At 42.5% G+C, this 24,195-nt stretch overlaps 1 protein-coding gene across 14 annotated transcripts in view; it reads right to left on the reverse strand.

Annotated features, from left to right (window-relative positions):
- NUMB (NUMB endocytic adaptor protein) overlaps window positions 1-24,195 on the reverse strand; it is a 106,938-nt gene that overhangs the window by 53,299 nt on the left and 29,444 nt on the right. The window contains exon 1 of one of the 14 annotated variants that reach the window (XM_030452343.1): window positions 7,997-8,014. The exons of 12 other annotated variants lie outside the window; for them this stretch is intronic. The gene's annotated coding sequence lies outside the window, so the exon portion shown is untranslated. Of the gene's footprint in view, window positions 1-4,095; window positions 4,108-7,996; window positions 8,015-24,195 lie in introns of those variants that run through there. One more of the 14 variants, XM_030452344.1, reaches the window with a different exon arrangement.

The raw sequence follows: 24,195 nt of genomic DNA on the forward strand, positions 1-24,195 counted from the left end.
CAGGTCAAAGTAACCACGTCATCATTCACAAGAGTTTCCTCTGAGTAACAGACTCAGATTCTACCACCCCCATCTTGTACACAGTGCCAGCTGATGGATGACCCCAGTGACAAGGAACAGATTTCACTCCTACTGTGAAAGAGTTTGATGCAGAAGCAGTATGAGGTCTATTGCCTGGGCAAGTAGGAAATCCTGATGTTGCTGCCCAGGTTGGTACAGGAAAGGATCTGTCTTCTTCTGTATTAAGATGGCACATCACCTTACTTCCACAAAAGGCAGCTGCTTCCCAGGGGGGCAACTGAGAATGGAAGCAGAAGATGGGATGGAAAGGAAAGCAATCTAAAAAATGTCTGCAATGTAAGAGCTGGCACCCAGCAGCAAGACAAGCCTGATAGGTACTTGGGGCTAAGGATATGGGATATCAGATATGGGATACCAGATTCACACAAGCACAAAAATACAACTGTTTTATCTTCACCAGTGTCCAGACACAGGGTCCAATGATGTGAGCAGCATCTTGTGTAAACTCAGTTCTAGAAGGTGACTGCAGCTTAATTACTCCATTCATAGATCACCATTCTTAACAGTGCCCTCTGCCTTCCCTTTCTAAGTTTGGAAACCATTAAAAAATAAATTGGTCTGTTCCTTACAGAATGTGCTGTTGTCCTTCATACAATAGGCAGCATATAGGACATCAACAATATGGGTACCATCATTCAGAATCTCATTAAAATGATGTGGGAGACACCACCAGCTCCTTTCACAGGGATCAGTTATGCATTCCTCAACAATCCTGCAATTCCAAACTTCACCTCATTTGCTACAGTCACATGAACACAACTTATAAGCAGGGGATGCAAACAGTGATTTGGTAACATAGGTACTGAACTGAGAGAGAAAGCCAACTTATTTAGCTCTAGGAAAATCAGATCTCCTGAGAAACTGGCATTATCCCTTCTTCCTGTCAAGTTCCACAGCAATAGATCTTAAATACAGCCCTTGGAGGACCAAGCATCATCTTATGTTCCTTTGAGATTACCAAAGCCATATGTTCCACTTGGTCAGAAAACTCAAGTGCATACAGCAAAATTCAGAAAGCTCACTCAAACTGCACCATTGTTGCAGCAGCTTCAGCAGCCTTCACCCCTGGTTTACTGATGGCAACCAGTGCCTTGGGAACATACATTAATAAAACACTAAAAAAACAAAGGTTTTCCACGTCAGAACATGTAGGATCTAAGTAGACTACTTCTTAAAGGGCAGATTTTTATTTCAAAGGCTAAAAATGCTACTTATCTGTCTTACAGTGCCATCCTTCTACTCTGTTTATAGCCCATTCTTTATCTTCCCAGGTCAAATTTCCCCTCCTGAGATCATATGCACAGCAGCATCTTACCTGCAGCCTTCTGGAGCTGCACACATCACACCACTACCACTACTTAAGGCAGTGGTTTCCTCCTCACTGGAAAGGGAAAGGGGTTTCAGACAGGAATTACAGAACTCCAGCCCCTAACACTGTGATTCTGTAAGAGATTTCTTTTGACATTTGTAGGAGCCTTGCTTACCACTCTAGAGATGCTGAAAGCATTTATGTAAAGCCTTCCCCTTCTAAACACAAGCATTTTATCATGTAGTTTTCCCAGCATCAAGATTTGAGAAGTCAGATTCCTATTCAGAAAAAGCAGCATCAAAGAATTAGTACAAATTAGGAGAAGAAAAAGCCAAGTAGTCATTACATACATTTCTCTGGCCAATTTTGCATGATCTTCCTGTTGTGAGGTTAGTGTCTACAAGCATGTGAATTACATGCCTCAGAAAATACTGCTGGAAGCTGTTAGTCACCTTTCCTCAAATTTCACACCAAGCACGACTAAGAATGATGCCAAATTGATTTTTTCCAGTGGTTAGGCAAAGCTGATAAACACACAAATAACTACCCCAAAAGATGAATAATCTATACAATAACGTTCTTCAGTTAGTAACACTTAATATTTTACATAAAAAAGGCTTTTCAATGAAATTTATCAAGCTGGAAAAGCAGAAACAGAAGAATTTTCAAGAGCAGCCTAATTTAGCCACTCCATCTTTCCTGTTAAAAAACAGCTGAAGTATTTGAACAAGTTCAGAGTCCTTAATGAGCTTTATATTCTTGGAATTCCCTCACTACCTAAGAGAAAACACTCTATAAGGAAAGAGGCCACAGAGGGTGATCAGACATTGGAATGGGCTGCCCAGGGAAGTAGTGGATTCTCCGTGTCTGGAGATATTTCAAAAGAGCCTGGATGTGGCACTCAGTGCCATGGGCTGGGAACTGCAGCAGTAGTGGATCAAGGGTTGGACTTGATGATCTCTGAGGTCCCTTCCAACCCAGCCAATTCTATGATTCTATGATTTGCAAAAATCATTCTTTCCTTTTCCACTTCTCCCTGTTGTGAAACACCACCACTGGAGCCTGACCTCCAGCACTGTTTACACAGGGATTATATAGAAACAGTTCTACCAAGTACACAGTGTCTGACTACACGAACTGTCAGAACTTTCTTAGCCTTTCCAAGTCTTGAGTTTGAGCACTGCCAACACCATTAAGTGACAACAGTTTCCAATGCACTCATTTTCATGTTGCCTGCTGGGAGTTTCTTGGCACAAGAAGGGGTTGAAGCCCATGCATCACATCTGACAATTATTACGGGTTTTTTGTGCTCATTTTCTTTCCTGTACTTAGTCCTCCTGTGTTCATCCTACCTAAACTTGCATTTTAGATGCTTCCCAAAATTAAACATTACAGTTATGATGGCTGAAGCAGACTTATTATGGTTACACGATGAAACCTCTTTTAACACTGAATTTATCCAGGAAGAACAGGATGAAATTCAGCACACCTAGGATTCTAAATCCCAAGGAACCACGGCTATGCAAATTTTTATTCCTGTGACTCAAAATATTTAAAGAATGTATTGAGTTTGTGGACTGCACCGGGCCTTTCCTATTGCTCATGTAACCCCCATCTCCCTTAAATCTTAATGGAAAACAAAGAAACAAAACCAACAAATTTAAAATGCCAACAACAAAAAAACCCAAACATGCGAAAACTCAACCAACCAAACAAGATGAAGGTGAGAAAGTAACTCAACAGGCTGGAATGAAATGCTCTAACATGAACCTCTAAACTGCAACAAGCTTGTTGTAACAAAGCCAAGATAACTCAGGCTATCTTGGATTGTCCTACAACCACACCCAGGAACGCCAGGCAGGCCAAAACTCCACAGTTGTGGCATGACGTAGGTGCAGGAGGAATCACAATGCACACTCCATCAACTTCTCACCGAGGGAATAATACACTGAGGAGGGGTTTGCTATAAATATCCAGTGCTGTAGATACAGGAGAAGATTGGAGCCCTGTGGAGAGAGCCCAAAAACTAGTTACACACTGAGAGAAGTTTAATTTCGATATGAAATGAAGGGAAGAGGAGGAGCTTCAGGAAGCAGCCTGCTTTAAGGCATGTGGTCTGCACACCCTGAGCTCTCTTGGAAACAGCAACTGAGAAATACGGATGCAGAAGAAACCAGGGGTTTGGGCTGCAGACATATTACCCTGCTTATTACACCCTGGTGCATCCAATCCTGTTACTGAATTTATCTTTCCTAGTTAAAACAAGTAAAATCTGTGTGGAGAAGCCAGAATGTATTAACTGGTAGCAGACTGCCCTGTAACACAATCCATAAGGGTGAAGAAAAACAAATGTGGGTCTGACACACTCCAGGGCCAGGCTAAGAGCATCAGCAGCCTCCCTAAAGGTCTGAGTTTCATAGCCAACTCTGAAGCAAGAGGCATTTCCATGTTTTCTGTCTCAAAGGGCTGTAAGACTTGCAGTTGCTCCACCTCATTTCTACCCTGCTTCTGCAGTAAAAACAAATGATAATGTAGCTTACTAACAGACTGAACACATAGAATCATAGAATAGGGTGGGTTGGAAGGGACCTCAGAGATCATCGGGTCCAACCCTTGATCAACTACCACCACAGTCACTAGACTATGGCACTGAGTGCCATATCGAGTCGCTTTTTAAATGTCTCCAGGGACGAAGAGTCCACCACCTCCCCAGGCAGCCCGTTCCAATGTCTGATCACCCTTTCCGTGAAAAAATTCTTTCTAATATCCAATCTGAACTTCCCCCGGCACAACTTGAGACCCTGCCCTCTTGTCTTGCTGAGAGTTGCCCGGGAAAAGAGCCCAACCCCCGCCTGGCTCCAACCTCCTTTCAGGGAGTTGCAGAGAGTGATGAGGTCTCCCCTGAGCCGTCTCTTCTTCAGGCTGAACACCCCCAGCTCCCTCAGCCTCTCCTCATAGGATCTGTGTTCGAGTCCCTTCACCAGCTTGGTTGCCCTCCTTTGGACCTGCTCCAGGACCTCAATCTCCTTCCTGAGCTGAGGGGCCCAGAACTGGACACAGGACTCAAGCTGTGGCCTCACCAGGGCTGAGCACAGGGGCAGAATCCCTTCCCTGGACCTGCTGGCCACGCTGTTCTTGATCCAGCCCAGGATGCCATTGGCCTTCTTGGCCACCTGGGCACACTGCTGGCTCATGTTCAGCTTCCTGGCAATCCAGACTCCCAGGTCCCTTTCTGCCACTCTGTGCCCAGCCTGGAGCTCCCCATGGGGTTGTTGTGGCCAAAGTGCAGGACCCAGCACTTGGCCGTGTTGAACCTCATCCCATTGGAGTCAGCCCATCTCTCCAGTCTGTCCAGGTCGCTCTGCAGAATCCTCCTGCCTTCCAGCTGATCAACACTTCTCCCCAGCTTGGTGTCATCAGCAAACTTGCTGATGATGGACTCAATCCCCTCATCCAAGTCATCAATGAAGATATTGAACAGGACTGGGCCCAGCACTGATCCCTGGGGGACACATGGTTTATTAAAATGAACTTCCATAATTCCTGATCTAGTGATAATTTCCAAAATAACTGAATAATCTTTAAAAGTTTCAGTACTACAATGAGCACAAGTTAAAAAATGGACACCAGTGCTGAGCAGATAAACCAATTCTGTGCTTCCCTCACATCTAATGAGGCAAAAGCCCCAAGAAATCTGAACTAGCATGCAAATTAACTTCACAGAAAATACCTAAAACCTGCCCATGCTTAAGAACATGCTCACAGATGAACATGTATACAATCTGTGCCAGCTTTTGCAGCTTAGTTTTTGCTCTGGGGGTTTTGTGTATTTCACCAGGGGAGTGGGGGGGGGGGGGGGGGGGGGGGGGGCAAGTATTCTACTAAGAGTATTTCTACTTTTGAAAATATTGTCTGTAGTTAAGTGACTTTTATACTAAGAAGGAGTTTTGTAAATTTTGTTACTCTTATGACCCCCTTCTGGAAGCCACCCTGAACTTATGAAACAATTATTTGAAAATCTGTTATATTTTACTCTTACATTTCACCAGAGTCTAGACTCGTAAGCTTGTAAATTTTCTTTGCTAAAGGTGTAGATCAGTGGGAATGGAGTTGGACAGGATATCTGATATAGAGATTTTCTGATGCTGGAAAGGTTAGAAAGCATTCCTAAAACATTGCATAGTCTTGAAGTTGACTGGAGGAGACTGTATTTGCTGCTGGTTAACAATATTACATTACACAGAAAAATGGTTTTGTTGGTAAAATTAAAATACTTACAAGATCTCTCTGAAGGGAGACTCCAGAAGGGACCAAGGGAATTGCAATACACCAGCAAGAGAGATGGATGAACAACTTTGTAAAACCTGAGCATCCCTGGATGATGCACATTAGTGTGCCCAGGTGGCCAAGAAGGCCAATGGCATCCTGGGCTGGCTCAGGAACAGCGTGGCCAGCAGGTCCAGGGAAGGAATTCTGCCCCTGTGCTCAGCCCTGGGGAGGCCACAGCTTGAGTCCTGTGTCCAGTTCTGGGCCCCTCAGCCCCTCAGGAAGGAGATTGAGGTGCTGGAGCAGGTCCAAAGGAGGCAACTGGGCTGGTGAAGGGACTCGAGCACAGACCCTATGAGGAGAGGCTGAGGGAGCTGGGGGTGTTCAGCCTAACGAAGAGGAGGCTCAGGGGAGACCTCATCACTCTCTACAACTCCCTGAAAGGAGGTTGGAGCCAGGGGGGGGTTGGGCTCTTTTCCCAGGCAACTCTCAGCAAGACAAGAGGGCAGGGTCTCAAGTTGTGCCAGGGGAGGTTTAGGTTGGAGATGAGAAAGAATTTCTTTCTGGAGAGGGTGATCAGCCATTGGAATGGGCTGCCCAGGGAAGTAGTGGATTCTCTGTGTCTGGAGATATTTCAAAAGAGCCTGGATGTGGCACTGAGTGCCATGGGCTGGGAACTGCAGCGGGAGTGGATCAAGGGTTGGACTTGATGATCTCTGAGGTCCCTTCCAACCCAGCCAGTTCTATGATTCTATGACTCTATGTAAAGTTAATCCATGCTCAACCCTGTGCAAAATCAGGATTGAGTCCTCTGGCTCTAGTTCTTCTTCACACAATTATTTTGGGAATGGGGAAAAAAACCTAATGTGCTTTTTGAATATATCATTACCCACAGATTTATGGGAACAGGCAATATGTGTCAATATTACTGACTATGCATTATGGTCTAGGTCTGAGAAAGATAAAATAAGGAAATATGGACAAAAACATGAGTAAAGAGATTGCTCTTTACTTTGTTGTTAGCAGAGCTATTTTTAAGTGGCACTTTCTCTATATTTTAGGATGGCTGATAACTGACAGCCATCAAAGAAGAAACAGATTTTTAGAAGAAATCTGAGTATCAGTAGCATTATGGATCAGATTATTATTACATCTAGAAGGAAATCTAGGCAAGGCTTGAATCTTCAAACTAGAGAAACATTCAAATGTATCTACTAAATACAGTGTAACCCCCCCCTCAGTGATTATTTCATACATTTCAAAAGTACAATCTGATTCAAGGTGTTACCTTGAATAACTAATTCAAGGTTAATTATTCAACTAATAATTAGTTACCTTGAGTAACTAATTTTCTGAATCTATGGAAAGTGGTTAAAGATTCCCACAATGAATAAAACTATAAATATTATTGAAAGATCCCACTAAATTTAAAGATTTGGTAGAGATGAGAAACAGCCACAATTTAACCCCAGCTGGCAACTAAGCCCAGACATTTGTTCATCCTCCCTCTCCAGCAGAGAATTGGAAGGGTAAAAAGTGAGAAAAATTGTGTTAATGGTTTAATAATTGAATAATAATATTAATAATGCTACTGCTACTAGTAATTATCATAGTAATACTGTCATGAAAAGTAAGAGAAATAAATGAAAGACAAGTGATGCAAATGGAAAGTACTGCTCACCACCCATTGATGGATGCCCAGCCAGACCCAAAGCAGCAGCCCCTGGCCAACCTTCTCCCAGCTTTCCATGCTGAGCATGATGTCCTGGGGTATGGAATATCTCCCTGGTCAGCTGTGCCCCTTCCCAACTGCTTCTTGGGAAGCAGAAAAGGTCCTGGATGTGTGAGCACTGCTCAGCAATAACTAAAACTGGGTGTGTGTTATCTATCACCAGTCTTTCCAGCACAAATCCAAAACACAGCCCCATAAAAGCTACTATGAAGAAAGTCAAGGCTACCCCAGCCAAAAGGAGCACATACACGATGTCCTCAACAGCATTAGGAGGCACATTTAAGGAAGGAATAAATTTCCTGGTGAATTAATTTGCAGTCTTTCATAGCATCTTTCAAATTTATACAAAATTATACAGTAAAAACATGTAGCATTCAGTTTTTAAGAAATTAAGGAGGAGTTCACAATAACAGCTCAGGAAGTAAACACATTACTCAACTGGTCAAAGAAAGCAGAACTAACCAAGGGTACAGATCCCTAATTCAAAAACATACCTCCTTTAATAATTTTAATCCAGTCCATCCATGATTTGAAAAGAAAAGTCTCCTATGGAACACTCACTTTTATAGCCAGAATTAAGACGTTGGTTTCCAGAGTATTTAACTTACCATTTGAAAAAAAAAATTCTGTTGTTTTAAGAAGTCCACCAACTGCTACCCACACAGACCTGGCCAGTTACACCACACACAAATCCAAAGGTGATATAATTCCCAAAAATTCAGAGCACAGAAAGGCAAGCCTCTACAAGGGAGAGTGCACGGAGTGAGGACTGGGGCTGTGCTGGTCAGGCTGCTCCCAGACACTCCCTGCAAATTCTCTTCACCGCCCACATCCCCTTTACATTAGGTACAAAAACGTGACACACAACAGGAAGGGCCTGGACAGCCTTTGTTATGGGTCAGGTACACCAAAATGCTTCTGGAAAACCCCAACAAATCCGAGATAGCCTGGGGTCAAAATAAAGGCTACATCCAAGTTATCTAACCTGGATCTTTAAGACACCAAGGTGCACACAAACCAAAGCCACCTTCTGCTGTCTGGGTTTGTACAGGTTTTAGTAGCATCTGCATCAGTTCTGTGACACCTGACTCCCAAGAAAACATTTTGCAAGAGACTACTACAATCCTAATACATTAGGACATCTCTAATAGAAGCAGTAGCTATAATCTGCTATGGAAACCAGTGCAGCTTCCTGTGACTGCCATCTACGACATTCCACCCAGAAGCTGCACTGACACTGTCTACATAAAATAAAATAAAAAAAAACAACTATTGAGCCCCTTTCTATTTGTTTGTTTGTTTGTTCTGCAGTTAATGTGCTCATAAAGTCCATCCTTCCATGGCAGTGACAGTTCTCCTCTTGGGTACAACTGAAGCCAGACCCTGAGTGACACCACACCTTTCCTGCAAAGCCTGAGCAGCTCCAGGTTCCTTGCTCTCTACGAGGAGATGTCTCGTTTCTCTCTGCATCTTCAAGGCATGTGCAAGGCTCAGCCAGCTCCAAGTTGTGCTCACTGAGAGCTTGAGAAAACTTGCAAAAACAGCTGCAAAGGTGCTGGGTGACATCCAGAGTGAAACATTTGCAATCAGTTCTTGTGTACGTAAACAGTGCAGAATGTTTTGTTCTGTAAACTGAATTGAGTGGTACCCACTCACTCGTGGTGACCAAGTTTGCTTCATGACTGGTAGAGCTACTTTGCTCTTTAGTATGCACCTATAAAAATAACTAGGGTCTCTAGGTACACTAGTAAGACAGTTACAAGCCTAGACAGACGGAGGTTTCAGCCTATTTCAAGGGAGTGTAATAATGAAAGAATAGATGCCTGCAATTACCCAGTGAAGTCCCAATATACTTTTTTACAAGATTACAGCTGGAAGAATTCACCTGTCCTGAGAAGGAAAGAAGCTAAAAGGCAGAAGGGAGTTGAACAAGTCAGGAAGGCATTCCCAGAATTTCTCACTTCAGTCTTGAATCAAAAACAAGACTACTTTTTTTACCACCACCACCCCAGTGTTCTCCACATATATTCAGTTTACATACAGAGTAAAGACTGGAACAAGTACCTGGACTAAGTAACGGGTCTGAAAACAGGTCTGAAAATACTTAAACAGTTTTTCCCCCTTTTTTAAATGTTGTTTCCTATTTTATTTTTTTTTTTAAAGCAAACAACTAACAACATTTGGTTATAATTACCAGAGTTGTTTGATATTAGTATATGCCACCCTCTGTATTTTGCCTATTTTTCTTAAACTTACTTATCCTATCATGCCAATTATGAGCTAATGATTGTACACTGGGTTAAAAGAACAGGAGCAGACTCTTGTGTGATTGCATGAATCCTCTACAAGATGTTACTGGGTTTAGAGAGAGACCAAGTAATAAGATGCACAAGTCCTAGAAGCATGGGGACTAATAAACCATCTGAATATTAGACATTACCCAGCTACAAAGAACCTGCTTCACCAAAAAGACCAGAAGAACAAGGATTCTCAGACAATATGTTATAGGAAATAACATACTGCTGCTTTCCACAAAGGTGCACCACCTGCATTAAACACACTGCTGCATGACACAAAGGTTCACTACCCTTTACATACCTCTTTTTCTAGATGTTTTCTGCAAACTACCCCATACCTTTTCAATTGCAGGTGTAATTATTTGATAAGAGCACTTCTCTGGATGACTACATCTGACACTAAGGTGTTAAGCAGACCCAAATCAGCAGAACAGGATAGCTATAACCAGAGAAGTGATTTTGTCTTATATCTGTATCTATTAATCTTTTGTAAAAAGCATTAAATTCAACACCCCAGTTTTATTTTAAGATTCAGAGTTCAATCTTAACATTGAACAATGAATTTTTGCCAATGTATGCTGGGTTGTTTGTTTTTAAACTAGGAAAAGGATTTTACAGGTTCCAAATTCTGACAACCTAACCACAGAAGAGCAACATCATCATGAATTGATACCAACACACACCAAAAAAGAAAAGGAAAGTGCTTTCAAATACTGCTACATGAGGAGATAAATTACAGCTGGAATTTCAGGTCCTTAAGAGAGTTCTTAATATTGAAACAACAGCATGGAAAAATGCATAAACTATGCAGTAGCAAGATACACATACCATAGGAGATAATCAGCATTTTGTGGGTTGGTTTGGGTTTACATAACCCAGGCTATTAAGATCACTATGTACCATGATACACTCAATTTCTAGTTTATTTGACCAGTTTACTGGCTGGTACAAAAGGCTTTATCACATCTGCCCCCTTTCCTGCAAGGAGGAGGCATATCTTTATCTCAACTGAACTAAGCAGGATGAATGGGATTAAGAAGGAAACATTAGTCAGCCTTACTGGTATTTTATCTCTCAAGATCTCTTAAATAGTGATTTAAAGTTTATTGTGGCATCTCCTAATCCTATCAGAAGTTTGGCAATTCACTTAAAAAAAAAGTTTTATGAGCTCTTGTGAAAAACCCACACAGGTCTAAAATTCTTTTTGCTATGGTAGGACAGAGTATAATGAGCAAAACAAGACCCTCCTTCAATTTGGATAAATGTTGTGGAGTAGGGAAGGGGAGAGAATAAAACACCACTTTTCTTTAGTATCAGTGCTTTAGCTTTCTGTCAACAACAGGGAAAAAGCATACACGTGCACCAAGTCAGGCTGTAAACTGAAGAACATAGGTTGATGTAAACATCATTAGGGAATAAAATTATTTGTAAGACTTCTGAGGGTAAAAATGCTTCCAGAGGATTCACAAAATCATCACTCCCATTTGCAAAGTGGAAGAGAACCTAAGCAACCTCAAAAGATGCAGCTTTAACCCCAAACTGAAGTATACTGTAAAATTTACATGGATGGCATGGGTGGAGGAAACAGGGGAGGGGGGGAACTATTATCTTTGAGAACCCAAAAGCAATTCTTAGTTACAAAATTAAAGTTCAAAGTTCAGTTTTAGACAACACCACCCAAGCACTTCCCAAAACCTAGGGCAGCATAGGCAGTGAATGCAAGACAACATATTTATAGCAGACAGAACCCACATACCACTACTTATTCTATAATTAAACACCAAAACAAGATGCTGCTACAAACAGAAGGTCTCTGACAATATACTACATTCAGATGGACACTGAAATATCTTTTAGATAACTGACCTTGATCTAATCTGGAGCTGGTATTTCCTGGCCAAGGATGACTAATTATTCTAAATCATCATTAAGTATCAGGAAATACCCACCCCCAGCATCAATTATTATTTGAACATATATCAAGAGTATTATGTTTTGAACACATTTGCTCATAGTTAAATATACGGATTAGAGGGTAAAAAAAAACAAAACAACAAAACAACAACCTTCCACCAGACCAAAGTACAAAGTACTTTGTAAAGTACAAAGTAGAGTCCTAATATTAATAGGAAAAGATAAGTTAGGGCCAGACTTGCAGCTTGTTAACCTGAAAAGTTTCACTGCAGAACAATGCTGGGCTCCTACCCACTCTTAGCTCACTCCCTTCATCCACAGACAAAGATGCTTCCTGAAATTTAATCAATTCAAACTATCACTATGCTTGGGGTGTTGGGGAAACAGTTCAGAAATATACAGGTTGTGAGCAATCCTGACTTACTTCAGTTTAGGCCACATTGGGTTAATGGTTATTGAGGCCTAGTTAGAGGCTTTCTGAGAATGAGCTAATGGGAAAGAGATAACTTAATTGGCAACAGAAGAAAATAATTATGTGAGAAGAAGGTTCCATAAGAATGGGATGTGTAATTGGAATACAAAGACACCTGCATGATAAGATGGTGTAAACAAGGCTTCTCTATATAAAGTGAGTGCAAGTTGTTAATAAAGGATTTCATACAATCATATTGATGTGCACATGGAATCCTTAAGCCTCCACAGACTGTTTTCCCACACTGGGGTTTATGGGTTAGAGAAGAGCTGAGGCTCATCCTGTGTGTACTCTGTAGAGTGAGGACAAAGTTCTGCAGAGAGTTGGGTGCTGCTCTGCTGCACCTCCCTGCCACAGCCCCCCAGCTGGTGCCCCACTGCCCCCCACCCATCCCAGTCCTCAGCAAACCACACAAAGAAGACAGATAGAAAGCTGCCTCTCCACAAACTCCAACCTCATGGAGAATTTGTGCTTTTTCATCCCCATTTTCCATTTGATTAAAACCAGCACTTCTTAGCTAGAAAATACAAACAATGAAAAACAACCCACTCTATCAACCCAACAAGTGAAAGGCAACATCACATTTACATTGAAGAAGGCTCAGGAGTGGACAATCATCCTCTTTCTTTCTGTAGAAACCCAAATTAAAGCCTCTTAGTAGGAAAGTCACAGCTATACTCCTTCCCCATCTCACTCAAGGGACAAACAGAAAGTTTGCATCACAGTAGTCAACACACCACCATGTTCTGAATATTAATTCTAAACCAAATAGCCAACCCACCCTGCCTCCCATGATTTCCTCTCATATCCTTTCCCATATACTTTTGCTGCCCTTTAAAGGGAAGAGATTTGCTTTACAGCTGCCACGCAGGCAGCAGAATTATGTCTAATTTACTTAGAATTACAAAATAATGATAATCCCTGGTGAAATTGCTAGGTGCTATTAATTACTGCATCGTTTTTCTATTAGAATTTTATATATTTAGCTTAAGCTGGCATGTGGCTTTCTGCAGGTCAGCCACTTCTTAATTAAAGCCTAAATTCCTAGCAAGTATCTGTACTTAAAACTTCTACCTTGAGGCTAGCCTACAGTTTTAAATCAACAATGATTTTGTTTCAATTATTTTTCTTAACATAAAAAAATAAATCAAACCTCTTATGAAAATTGATACTCATTCCCAACCCTCCTCCTAGAAGAGCTGACCACTTCTCAAACCATTTATTTCATTAGATTTTCTGGCATCTCCTGTAGTCATCATCTGAGATCAGGTTTACATTCAGCTCTTAAGGGGAAAATAACAAAACGAAAACCAAACCAAATGAACAACAACAAAACCAACAACAGAAGAACACCACACACCACAACGCACACCCCTTCATAATTTCAATTGAACTTAAAAGACAGCTCTTTGAACTCACCTAAAAGCATAGAATCATAGAATAGGCTGGGTTGGAAGGGACCTCAGAGATCATCGAGTCCAACCCTTGATCAACTACTGCCACAGTCACTAGACCATGGCACTGAGTGCCACATCGAGTCGCTTTTTAAATGTCTCCAGGGACGAAGAGTCCACCACCTCCCCAGGCAGCCCGTTCCAATGTCTGATCACCCTTTCCGTGAAAAAATTCTTTCTAATATCCAATCTGAACTTCCCCCGGCACAACTTGAGACCCTGCCCTCTTGTCTTACTGAGAGTTCCCTGGGAAAAGAGACCAACCCCCGCCTGGCTCCAACCTCCTTTCAGGGAGTTGTAGAGAGTGATGAGGTCTCCCCTGAGCCTCCTCTTCTCCAGCCTCAACACCCCCAGCTCCCTCAGCCTCTCCTCATAGGATCTGTGCTCGAGTCCCTTCACCAGCCTGGTTGCCCTCCTTTGGACCTGCTCCAGGACCTCAATATCCTTCTTGAACTGAGGGGCCCAGAACTGGACACAGGACTCAAGCTGTGGCCTTACCAGGGCTGAGCACAGGGGCAGAATCCCTTCCCTGGACCTGCTGGCCACGCTGTTCCTGAGCCAGCCCAGGATGCCATTGGCCTTCTTGGCCACCTGGGCACACTGCTGGCTCATGTTCAGCTTCCTGTCAATCCAGACTCCCAGGTCCCTTTCTGCCTGGCTGCTCTCCAACCACTCTGTCCCCAGTCTGTAGCGCTGCAATGTTATATGACATCAGTATAAAGGGATTCTGCTTTTTTTGGAGAACTCTCCAGAACAGATTTTTCTAAACCAGCACCCCCATAAGCAGAGTGCCACATCTGGAAAAATACATTAAACTGTTGGTTCAGAATTTATTATGCAGGCCACTGAGTCAATAAGCCTGATCTTTACTGGTTAGCATGATAGCTCCTGCATTCCTTATGTCAAGTAGTTCTTGAAATGTTACATCCATGCCACTAAAATTAAACGTGTGACACTCCTTCAAATTGGGAAACCTTCATAACAAGCAGCAGTAATCCAAGTAATCCAAAAGCAGCACTCACCCAACACCAACTCATAACCCCATAAAGGCAGAAGGGAGGTGCTCCACAGAATGAAGTTCACAAGATTGCCAGCAGAAAACATAGCTTAAAAAAAACCAACAATTATCCCCATAAACATAGCCCACTAATTCTACTATAAAGCCGTTTACTGGGATATTGTGTCCAGTTCTGGGCCCCTCAGTTCCAGAAGGACAGGGAACAGCTTGAGAGAGTCCAGTGCAGAACGACCAAGATGATGAAGGGAGTGGAACATCTCCCTGATGAGGAAAGGCTGAGGGAGCTGGGGCTCTGCAGCTTGAAGAAGAGGAGAATGAGGGGTGAGCTCATCAGTGTTTGTAAATGTGTAAGGGGTGAGTGCCAGGAGGATGGAGCCAGGCTCCTCAGTGACATCCAGTGATAGATCTAGGGGTAAGAGGTACAAGTTGGAGCATAGGAGGTTCCATATAAACCTTAGAAAAAGCTTTTTCACTGGAGAAGTGACAGAACACTGGAAGAGGCTGCCTAGGGAGGTAGTGGAGTCTCCTGCTCTGGAGACATTCAAAACCATAGAATCACAGAATCTGCTGAGCTGGAAGGGAGCCATCAGGATCAACAAGTCCAACTCCTCTCCCTGTGTAGGGCACCCCAAGAATCACACCATGTGCATGAGGGCATCATCCAAATGCTTCTTGACCTCAGGCAGGTTTGGTACCATAACTGCTTCCCTGGGGAGCCTGCTCCACTGCTCAGCTGTCCTTTGGGTGAAAAACTTCTTAGATCTAACCTAAACTTCCCCCAGCACATCTTCCTACCATTCCCTCAGGTCCTTTCATCAGTCACCAGAGAGAAGAGGTCAGTGCTTGCTCCTCCTCCTTCCCCAGTGAGGAAGCAGTGAGCTGTGATGAGGTCTCCCCTCAGTCTCCTCTTTTCCAGGCTGAACAGACCAAGTGCCTTTAGCTGCTCCTCATACAGCTCTAAACCCTTCACCATCCTTCCAGCCCTCCTCTGGACACTCTCCAGTAGCTCCATGTCCTTTCTGTACTGTGGCACCCAGAACTGCACCCAGTACTCAAGATGGGAGCCACACCAGAGCAGAGTGAAGTGGGACAATCCCCTCCCATGACCTGCTGGCAATTCCCTGCTTGATGCACCCCGGGACTCACTTGTCCCTCCTGGCTGTCAGGACACACTGTTGGCTCTGTTCACCTTGCCATTGACCAGAAGCCCCAGAACCCTTTCTGCAGGGCTGCTCTCCAGCCTCTTGCTCCCCAAGGTGTATGAACAGCCAGGGTTACCATATCCCAGGTGCAAAATCCTGCACTTCTCCTTGTTAAACTTCATACAGTTGGCAACTGCCCAGCACTCTTGATCTGTGTCAGCTGCAGACTTAATTAGTGAGCCTTCAAGCCCTGTATCTAAAGAATTTATGGCTACATTAAAGAGAACTGGCCCTAAAAATTAATCCCTGTGCAACTTCGCTGTGACCAGTGTGTGAACCCCACCAGTGACCCACCTGGACATGTTCCTGTGTGACCCACACTAAGTGACCCTGCCCTGGCATGGGGGTTGGACTCAAGTGTCTCAAGGTTGCTTCCAGCCCTTAACATTCTGTGATTCTGTGCTTCTAGTCAGTCTATATGGATGAGAAGGATGTAAATTAAGTGTCATAATCTGGGGAAAAAAAAAAAAAAAGAAAAAAAAAAAGGGGGAAAGGGGAACAAATAAAAATATCCAAAAAATCCCCCTTAACATCTATCTTTCTTATGTTTAAAACACATGAAGCTAAAAAGCCTGCTAAGCTGTATCCACAAAGCAAGGTTAGGATTTTAAACTGATTAGTACAAAGGTCTTCAAGAAACTGAGCTTTCATAAATTCCAGCTCTGCACACACTCCAGTTTACAATATGGACTTTGTAAAGACCTCAGACTTTCCCAGTGACGTGTTTCTGACTACATAACAATATGAGGAAATGTTGTAGCTGATACCCCTCTTCTCTGCAGACAATTACATATCAAAGGTGCATCATTGTTTAAAATGGCTGCAGTTCTTAAGGATGAAGATCTATTCCCTGTCCTGCCTTGACCTCAAGGGAGGGACACACTGTCCTCCAAAACATCCTGCCAGGAAAGCAGTAACAAGCGTGCAAATTTGGAGATTAGGATAATAAATAGAGTTTCCCTAGTTACTTATTTCATCCTAAAAAAAAAAAAAAAAAAAAAATTATCCATGAACATGGAGGCTTTTCTAACCACTTCTTGCTCACTTTAGAAATCCTGGTGAACATGTCCACTCGTGTAGCTGCAGGGATCTAGGAACAAAAGATCTGTTGAGCTCTGTAGGTGGTGGCCATGTGCAAAAACTTTCATTTCTTTCATTTATAACATCCATTCTGCTCTGAAGCTGTATGTTCCCTGAAAACATTTAGCAGAACAAAGTATCTATTTGCTATTTCTTTCAATACAGAGATTTGGAATTTATTTGAATATAGTCCAGGCCTGTTTGCTAAGATGCATCTGTTTAGGGATTTTTACTGTTTTTGTGGCTTTTTTTTTTTGTTTCTTTCCATTTTTTAGGACTACATCCCCAAAACAGCTTGTACTTACAGAACCAAGCTGTTTAGGTCAATAATAAACTGCAGGAGTCCTAAATGAACTGGTAATATTTTACCAGTTCCCCTCCTAAGTAAAATAACTGCTTTACTGGTCAAAAAGTCTTATTTTCTCAAGTTCATACTTAAAAAGATTAGCCCAGACTACTTGAATTACTGCTTCTCATGTGGTTTTAGTGCATTTTTATTATTAAACCTTTATATTTAGTTGCCACTTCTCCCCAAGAAGAAACACTCATCTCTGCATTTTTCTTGAGGTTCATAGAGAGCATTTAGCAAATAAGCAACATTTTTTTTAAATTTATTTCTTTGTAAAACATATACTGCTTTACTTAGTGAGGCTGGGTTTAGCCTTATAAACCCTTAAAAACCTTTACTGGAGTGAGACAGTAGGATGAGCTTCCTCTCCTGCTTGGTTCAGTTACCAAGTGTCAGCATCCATTTGCACTTCTACATATTTGCATTTGGGGAAGAAAAAGAGCTGGCAGGTGAATTCTCAAACAATCTTATTTTTCCCATTTCAAGCTCTTAATACACTTAATAACACGGATTACTTCAGTTTTTAGCACTGGATTAAAATAACAGCTAAGGACTTTTGAGAGACAGAATGTCATTTTATCAAATAGCAAAGAGAACTGTGCAGGCAACACACAGCAAAACACTGAGCCAAGAGTCAAATTTGAGCTTGTGTATATTAAATCTTAGTTCAAACAGTGAAGAACACTTAAATACTGTACTTTTTATACCATGACAAAGCAAATCACATAATATGGACACAATAATCCAGATGTCAAAATTTCCAGATTCTAGTTAGAATCATAGGATCATAGAATCACAGAATCCTTGGGGTTGGAAGGGACCTCGAAAGATCATCTAGTCCAACCCCCCCTGCCAGAGCAGGGCCACCTAGAGCACTTCGCATAGGAACGTGTCCAGGTGGGTTTTGAATGTCTCCAGTGAAGGAGACTCCACGACCCCCCTGGGCAGCCTGTTCCAGGGCTCTGTCACCCTTACAGGAAAAAAATTTTTTCAAATATTCAACTTGAACCTCCTATGCTCCAATTTACACCCATTACCCCTTGTCCTATCACTGGTCACCACTGAGAAGAGCCTAACTCCATCTCCCTGACACTCACCCCTTACATATTTGAAAACATTGATGAGGTCACCCCTCAGTCTCCTTTTCTCCAAACTAAAGAGACCCAGCTCCCTCAGCCTTTCCTCATAAGGGAGATGTTCCACTCCCTTAATCATCTTAGTAGCTCTGCGCTGGACTCTTTCAAGCACTTCCCTGTCCTTCTTGAACTGAGGGGCCCAGAACTGGACACAATACTCCAGGTGCGGCCTCACCAATGCAGAATAGAGGGGGAGGAGAACCTCTCTTGACCTACTAACCACCCCCTTTCTAATGCACCCCAGGATGCCATTGGCCTTCTTGGCCACAAGGGCACATTGCTGGCTCATGGTCATCCTCTTGTCTACCAGGACCCCCAGGTCTCTTTCACCTACACTGCTCTCTCTCCAGCAGGTCAGCCCCCAACCTATACTGGGCCATCGTGTTGTTCTTCCCCAAATGCAAGACTCTACACTTCCCCTTGTTGAATTTCATCATGTTTCTCTCTGCCCAACTCTCCAGCCTGTCTAAGTCTCTCTGAATGGCAGCACAGCCTTCTGGTGTGTCAGCCACTCCTCCCAGCTTAGTGTCATCAGCAAACTTGCTGAGGGTACACTCTATACCCTCATCCAAGTCGTTGATGAAGATATTGAACATACCTTCCTTACCTTCCTTATAGTGCATACACACCCCTTCCTATAAATCAAAGCAAGATTGAGATCTCTAATTTTCAGGAACTAAAAGTATTGCTAAATTCACAAATGGTTCTTTTAATAGGGATAACTGTTTAAAGTTATTTAAAGGCTCTACTGCACATATCTGTGAGTCAACTGATTAACCTCCTTTTAAAAAGAAAATCAACCCCATTTGATTCCTGCATGAATCTAGACACCTGGAATCATATATACATGAGCAAGAACCACACAGCTGCAACTGCATAAATATTTTTCTTATCAAATCCCTGCCAAGAGCATCTCAAAATTCTAAGTTAAATTTCACAGACAAGAAATAAAACTGATGTCACACAGGCAGACAGGCTTCTAGAGTTATGGTACCCACATCTGGGGTAAGTACAAGGTATTCTAGGGCCAGTATAGTCTCATCTTGGATTAATTTTCCAGACTTTGTTTCCTCCGAACTTCTGGGGTGGAGCTGATGTCTCCTTAAATTGGCATAATGATGATCACTGATTTTATCATAAGAATTCCTGGCATCCACTTCAAATAACAATCAACCAGACAACACAAATTCCAGCTCAAATTATTAGGATTAAAACAGGAACCTCTTTCCATTGATATATTCCTTCCAACAAGGATTATGTAAGCAACTACCAGACTGATTGTATTTGGTGGCAGTGTGACAGTGCATAGGCACTTAAGTGTCTCTGTCAACAGAAAATGCTGTAGCAAATTTAAGTGTTCAGAAGTTTGATTTACAAATAAGTTTGAGAATGATCCTTCAATAGTGGTTAGAGAACAGTAACCTGGAATCCAAAGAGCATATGAAACAGTATTTTAGATTCAGTACACTAGGAGAAAAATATTTTTTTGTTAAACCTCCAACCAACCAGCCTGCCTTCTGCCTTCTCATAGAAACTTGTGATACCTGTGCAACTTAAGTATCTAAAAGAATGTGTGGGTACCTGTCACTAATGCACTAATAAAACCAACTCCTAGCTGTGCCACATCTGCCAAGACAGCATCAGTAAAAAGATAAACACAGAAGTCCATGAAGGTGTTGTGTGGATGGATGAACATCTGCATCGAGTATTAGTGGCAGCAAATTAAAATTTTCTTTGCATAATCACAGTAATCAAGCTATAATTTTCTTTATTTTTGGCTTAACTACGTTGATGAGTTGATCTTCATTCCAGAGACCAGCTACAATTCATAAGCTTCTGATGGGCTACTTCATTAATTCACAACCACTCATGAAAGCACAAAGCCACAGAAGGATATCAGCCTCAGACCATGGCAGAAATGCAACTGATTCCTTTATTTGGCAGAAAATGGGATATTGTGTAGCATATAGCTATTAAAAGGTTTTCTCCTGAAGCTTGTGAGCTCTTACCTGCTTCTAAGATCAGACACAGCTCTGACACTATGAATGCTGGGTTTTGCTCCTTCAAGCATAGGTAGTCACATTAAATTTTGCTTTATAAGGTCTATGAAAACCTCACATAACCCTTACTTACTGTGTAAATTTGAGCATGACAAATCATCCAGGTCATCTTCTTCAAGTCCTTCTTTTGAACTCCAATTTCTTGTATCACATGCTTTACATGGCTACAGGTACCACATGCTTTACATGCTTAACATACAGTCCAACAGTTCTAAAGTTCATAGAATCACAGAATCATAGAATCCTAGGGGTTAGAAGGGACCTCGAAAGATCATCTAGTCCAACCCCCCCTGCCAGAGCAGGGCCACCTAGAGTACATCACATAGGAACGTGTCCAGGCGGGTTTTGAATGTCTCCAGTGAAGGAGACTCCATGACCCCCCTGGGCAGCCTGTTCCAGGGCTCTGTCACCCTTACAGGAAAAAAATTTTTTTGAATATTCAACTTGAACCTCCTGTGCTCCAATTTACACCCATTACCCCTTGTCCTATCACTGGTCACCACTGAGAAGAGCCTAACTCCATCTCCCTGACACTCATCCCTTACACATTTGAAAACATTGATGAGGTCACCCCTCAGTCTCCTTTTCTCCAAACTAAAGAGACCCAGCTCCCTCAGCCTTTCCTCATAAGGGAGATGTTCCACTCCCTTCATCATCTTAGTAGCTCTGCGCTGGACTCTTTCAAGCACTTCCCTGTCCTTCTTGAACTGAGGGGCCCAGAACTGGACACAATACTCCAGGTGCGGCCTCACCAATGCAGAATAGAGGGGGAGGAGAACCTCTCTTGACCTACTAACCACACCCTTTCTAATGCACCCCAGGATGCCATTGGCCTTCTTGGCCACAAGGGCACATTGCTGGCTCATGGTCATCCTCTTGTCTACCAGGACCCCCAGGTCTCTTTCACCTACACTGCTCTCCAGCAGGTCAGCCCCCAACCTATACTGGGACATCGTGTTGTTCTTCCCCAAATGCAAAACTCTACACTTCCCCTTGTTGAACTTCATCATGTTTCTCTCTGCCCAGCACCACTGTTCATACTCAAGTCTTCATACCCAAAAGCTTTATCTCATCACGATCCACTTTTTGTGCAACCATCAACTCCAGCTAAAACATACTCTAAAACTGCAAACTAAGACGATACAAACATGTGAAATATTGAAAAATAGGTGTTTAAGCAATCAGTCCTGTGAAGCAGCAACATTAGTTCTGAAAACTTAAAGACTGCTGGACAAGATGTTGCATTTTCACAAAGAAATAATTTAGGGATTGCATGCAACTTGTGGCAGCAGGGCTGACTGTACCAAACGTAAAAGACAGGGGTTTAGCAACACAGGGCTAGGCAGCAGCAACCCTGTAAGTTTTCAAGGGGCAAATCACTACATAAGTTGTGGTTAAAACTACTTTCACATTCCTTGCTTCGTTCCACTCTTGACACCAAGAAACATTTTAAGTAACAGTCCAGAGCTGCAAAGATCACCTCCTCAACACTTTAAGCACCCTTAAAATAAATGTCTTGCTTTAGTTATCACATTCTTCTAAGACTCTGAAAGCTCTCTCCAAAAAGTTTTGTAAATCTTTCATCCAATCTCCATGTTTAAATGGCAGTGTGCTGCCCCAACCCAAGTAACAAGCAGTCTGCCAGCAGCTGGCAATGGCACAAACAGTGCAGTAGTTTGGGGATGACTGTGCTGGGATGCAGATGCCCTCCTGGCAGATTTGTTGTGGAACATCAGATTCCCACCAGCCCATTTCTTCAGCCTGTCAAGGTCCCTCTGAATGACAACACAACTGGCTGTTTTTCATCTGCTCCTCCCAGTTTTGTACCACATGCAGCCCTGCTGAAGGTGCAATCCATCCCCATCCTTCAGGTCATTAATGAAGATGTTAATGGCCAGGCCCTACTATCATCTCCCAAGCTACATCAGGAATAATCAGCCTCCAGCTGGACTTGGTGCCACCACTCACAACTCTCTGAGCTTGACATTTCAGCCCCTTTCCAAGCCACCTCACTGTCTACATATTTAGCCTGTATGTCACCAGTTAGACTGTGAATGAGGGTGTTAAGGCAGAAAATGTCAAAAGCACTGTTAAGGTCAATCAATACCAGATGCTCTTCCCTCACTCAGCAACCTAGTCATTTTGTCACCAAAGATTCACAGGTTGGTCAAGCATGACTTCCTGTTCATAATGAATATTGCTAATCCCCTTTTGTCCTTCATACAGCTGAAAACGACTTCACAGGAGAATTTGTTCCATCAGCTTCCCAAGGATCAAGATGAGCCTCATCAGCCTGTAAATTCCCAGACCCTTTTGCCCTTCTGGGAGGCAAGAGCAACATTTGCTTAATCCTCAGGAATCATCTTCTATTGCCACAGTCTTTTAAAAATAATTGAGTGGCTTTGCTACAGCATCAGCTCCCTCAACACATAGGTGCACTCTGTCAGGTCCTGTGGACCTCCTTATAGCAAAACTGTTTCCATGTTCCCTTACTTGGTCCTTCTCCAAGTCTTCATTGCTCCAGATTTTCCCACTAGTCTCCAAGGCCTGGGACTCCAGAAGGCAAATCTCATCCAAGAGATTAAGACAAGAGAAGCCTTAGAATAATTCAGCTTTTTCCACACTTTTCCTCATCTTCTTTTGGCTGCCATTATATTTGCAGGAGCCCTTCTTGTTGCCCTTCATGCCCCTGAGCATTACCTGAAAACTGAGGTCCAAAGCCAATCCCAGCCATAACTTCTCTACATTCCTTTGCTGTTGTTCCTCCCACACAGCCAAAGCAGGAGGTGCAGTTTAGTTCAGATTCAAAACATTACAAAATAAGGGAAAATGCCATTTTTTTAATAGAATGCAAACATATCAAAGAAACTTTAGGAAATTGGTTAGAATTAGCCCCAAACTGCCTCTCTACCCCACCTAACCTTACAACACAAGTGTCATGCTAATGATGGTTAAGTAGTCAAAAATACAGAGCCTGACTGACAGATGTGCTATGCACTGGAATGGAGGTGATCAGGCAGTGAGACAGCTGTCTCCTCAAGAGCAGCATAACTTCTGTTTATAACCATAATGAAAGTGAATTGTTACTTTCAGGAAACTGAAATGATGCATCCCTGTGGTTATGTTATTCTGCTGGTTTAGACCATACAGCTCTTTCATCTTGGGTATGAATCCATACCTTGCAGTCTGCCCCTGCATTTCTAGGGCACAGGACTGTCATATGGACATCAAAAGGTTCAGTGTTAGGACAAGTATTTTAAAGTGCTCACTAGATCTGGGCAGTATGCATTTAAGAGCTCTGACTGTACACAGCAAACGACTGAGCTACTATATGTGCACACTCTGAAGCCACTTTTTATGCCACAGGACAGTAGATGCTGTACTCACATTTGAAAGGATGCTAGGAGCAGTTCTGAGAACTAGATTATGAACAGTACTTCGAGTGATAAACTGGTTTTAAAAAAGTCCCACACAGCAGGAGTGAAAGTTCCAGAAACTTACAGAATTAGCTGATATTAACAGCTCAACATCTCTCTTAAGAATAAAATAAGACCATCTTTCCACTCATAAAAAGAATGTATTCCCAAACTTTAGCATGTCTCAAAATAATAAATTATTTTGAGCCCCCTAAGTGGGACAAACAAAAACCATTTTTGTAGAAATCCAGAAATATTTTTGTTGCCCATCAGAGTTCTTGTCAACTATGTTTAGCCAAGTTGTTTAAGGACAAAAAATGTATCTGAATTTTAAGAAAGCACCTGAGAGAGGCAGATAAGAAGTCTCAGGTATCAGAAACTAATTCTCAGGGTGACCATGAGCAGCTAT

Source organism: Calypte anna, chromosome 5A (assembly GCF_003957555.1).
Source record: "Calypte anna isolate BGI_N300 chromosome 5A, bCalAnn1_v1.p, whole genome shotgun sequence".
NCBI lineage: Eukaryota > Metazoa > Chordata > Aves > Apodiformes > Trochilidae > Calypte > Calypte anna.